This window comes from Elephantulus edwardii, unplaced genomic scaffold, assembly GCF_000299155.1.
Source record: "Elephantulus edwardii isolate Elephantulus edwardi_28Jun2011 unplaced genomic scaffold, EleEdw1.0 scaffold00168, whole genome shotgun sequence".
In the NCBI taxonomy this organism is placed as follows: Eukaryota; Metazoa; Chordata; class Mammalia; order Macroscelidea; family Macroscelididae; genus Elephantulus; species Elephantulus edwardii.
This window is the reverse complement of record NW_006399918.1, coordinates 3,987,359-3,991,040: the sequence shown is the minus strand read 5'-3', so window position 1 is coordinate 3,991,040 and position 3,682 is coordinate 3,987,359.

Sequence of the window (3,682 nt, the reverse complement as noted above, 5' to 3'; positions counted from 1 at the left end):
GGAACAGAGAGAGGAGAGAGAGGGTGGGGGAAGAGGAGAGGAGTGGGTAGACAGGCACTTGCTATAGTCTTAGAAGAACCTTGAAGGACACTCAGGGGAAAGGGACTTGTACCAGTCAAGGGAAAGGTAGGTAGCAGTAGTTGCCAGGGACATGACATACCCATTGGAAAGTCTCCCAGAAGGACTGTAAATACTCACCCATAGACAGTGATTTACTGAGAACATCTATCCTATTGAAATTTGGAATTTATTCACAAATGGATGTCCTTGGGAAAACCTCAATCTTAACATACTCACATCAGGGCCCTCCATCTTGGGAATACTACAGAGGCTAATTCCTCATCTTGTAAAGACAGCAGTCTTTGTGTGGTATATGCATGTTTATGACATCTCCTTCAATAAAGTTAAGATTAGAAAGGGAGAGCGCATCTGAGAGCATGGTTCCAGGAGCCACAAGCAACAACCACTGGGGAGAAAAAAAAAAGTAATCTCAGTTTTAACAAGATCCCCTGGTGCCTGTCTGCAGCCTGGCTTTACTGGACCTCTGGAGATACTCAGGAAGATTGAGGAAAAGACTCCCAGGAGAGAAAGAGCAGTCAAGATGGTTTGCCCTCTGAGGTGCAACTCATGATCTCTAAGTTTATACAGGCTCCTCCTTCTCTTCCTATGGGCATAGATAGCTATCACTAAACCCTGTGTGAATAATGTGTACTACCCTTTCGCTAAGGTTCAGTCTTATTTGGAAAAATGTAAGTGATTATCAGATTTTATATCTATCTTTGAATATATATATATATATATATATTCTGATTTTGTTTCTCTGGTTTTGCTTCTTTAGAGAACCCAGCCTATGACAACAATGTAAGGTTAGATTTGAGAGGTTTGGGGGATTCATGTGTATCTTTTTAGCTTAGAAAGACATTGGTCTCATCTGCTCCTGCATCCATCCTGGGCCAGGATCTGGAGTTCTGAAATAAGATACATAGAACAGATATGCACAGTGGGCTCAAGTTCTAAAAACGCAGCCTTGAAGTTTTTCTCCCATGTTTGTACCATGATCAAATGATTTTTATTCCCTTAGCTTCTTCAAGTAGCTATAGTAATGATAGATTTTTAGAGAGATCAATTTTTTCATCCCTGGCATCTTAGAACTTATTTGTAGTTCAAGGTCTCTGGAGAGGAAGCCACAGGGCTTGCTTGTTTTCTGGAAGAGTCATTTACTTTCATACTAACTTTCAAGAGATTTATCCAAATTGTAGGTTTTAAATATTTTTCTTTTCCTTACAGATTCAACTCCCTCCATATTCATTGTCTTTGTACAGACAAAGATGTATGATTTCTTATATATGCCAATAACTTCTGTGATAGCTTTCCCCCTTACCAATGTGATTCTTATTATGTCTTCAAATTTTCACTTTTATTTTATTTTTAATACTTTTTAATGTGTTATGTTTTATTTTTAACATCATGTTATTGTTGTTATGTGCCATAAAGATGATTGCGACTCATAGAGACATACAACAACTCTGAACTCTGTTCTATCCTGAGCCAACCTTATTGTCTCTGACACCACTACCTCCATTACTCCAGTCACTGACTCAATCTCATTTGGGTCTTCTCCTCCTGCGCTGTCTCTCCACTTTTCCAAGCCTAATGTCCTTCTCTAAGGACTGGAGACCCTCCCTGCAACATGCCCAAAGTATGTCAGACAGAGCTTCAGAATCCTTGCCTCCAAGGAGCACCCTCTCTTGGACAAACCTGTTTGTTCTCTTAACAGTTCATGGTATAGTTAATACTCTTCTCTAGCACCACAACTTAAAGGCATCAATTTTTCTTCTATCATCCCTAGTCATTGCCCAGCTTTCTGATGCATAACACGTAATTGTGAAGACTATATTTTTCCTTTTATTTTTAAAACGTTCATAATGAAAGCATTTGCTAGATTGATTGCTTTTGTGTGTGTTTCAGTGTTCTTACCATTTCCTTCTCTCTCTGTCCCTCTTTCTCTTTCTTTCTCTGCCTCTCTCTTTTTCATATCAACCTATCAACCTAACTCCTCCCACCCCAGATGCCCATCATTCTGTCTTTTGTTATCTCTCTCTCACACACACGCACATGCGCACGCACACACACGTGTTTATTTTTACTGAATTTTTAAAATGTTCTCAGATAATATCTTTCTAATACAAAATCATACCAAGCATAATTTTAAGGGATACCAATGATTGAACATTTTACTCAATAACTGAACATTTAATTTGTGCTGAAAGGATGAGCTCAACTAATCCTCACAATATTCCTGTAGGTTGGTGCTATTCTTACCCTGTTTCTAGATGGGGATAATGAGGATTGTTGTGATTAGACAAGCTGCTCAAGCCTACACATTAAATAAGTGATGGATCAGGGAACTAACTCAGGCAACCTTATTCCAGAGCTAAGGACTTTAATATCTGTGCAATTATAAGAAAAAAAAGAGGAGCAGGTAACGATGGGAATATTGGTGAATAAGTTACTTTGCTATGACTAGGCTTGTCTCTCATTCTTCAGTCGGATAGTAAACAGATTTCAACTAGCTGAGGCAGTGAGAAAATCAGCTGAAAAATATCTGACACCTATAGTTGTCACATATCAACAATTCAGACATCTGTCCCTGCCAGGTTCTGGCATCATTGTCTGCCACTAAGATGAAACTAGTTGAAGTGAAACTAGCTAAAACTGCCTCTCCCATGAAACTTTTATTCTTTTCCTAAGAGGCTCCAGATTCCCACTGACATGATTTCCTGTGGGAAAATGTGAAGAAGAATGGAAATGTTTAGCAGAGCAGTTTACCTTAGTTTAATATATGCATCCCTCATTATTAAGACTCACTAAGTCTGTGGGCAACTCACTATCTGTGCTTTGGCAAACTAACGTCCCGATTCCATTACAAAAGGAATTTTAGGTTTTTCATAGCCTTTTGAAAATTTCCTAGTATTTGTTTAAGGCTTCTCTGGGTGAGTAAAAAAAAAATTAAGGCATTAAAATACAATTCAGGAAATGTAGCTGACATAGAAGAGGCAGCAGACAACAATACAAAGGAGCATGGAACTGTACAGTATGTGGTACAAGGACGAAGGCAATACTATGTTGGTAAATGGTCAACAACCTACTTTCTGAGCGAAAAAGACTGACTTATGAAGATGACTGATTTCAAAGGTGAAAGTGTTGTACCACATTGTTGTTATTGTTATATCCCGTCAAGTCGCCTGCAACTTATAGTGACCCTATATACAACAGTCCTAAATCGTCCTCTATCTTGTGTCAATCTCACTGTCTCCAACACACCTAACCCCAATATCCCAGTCACTGAATCAATCCACCTCATAGAGGATCTTCCTCTCCTGCACTGTCCCTCCACCCTCCCAAGCATGACTTCCTTCTCTAAGGACTGGTCCCACCTTGCAACATGGTCAAAGTATGTCACATGAAGCTTCAGAACATTTGCCTCCAAGAAGCAGCCCAGCTTCACCCTCTCCAGGATGAACATATTTGTTTTCTTAGCAGTTCATGTTATATTCAATGATCTTCTCCAGCACCACAGCTCAAAGGCATTGATTCTCCTATCCTCCCTAGTCATTGTCCAACTCTCTGACACATAGCAAGTGATTGCAAGACCTTGGCCTGTATCAGAAGTACCATGTTA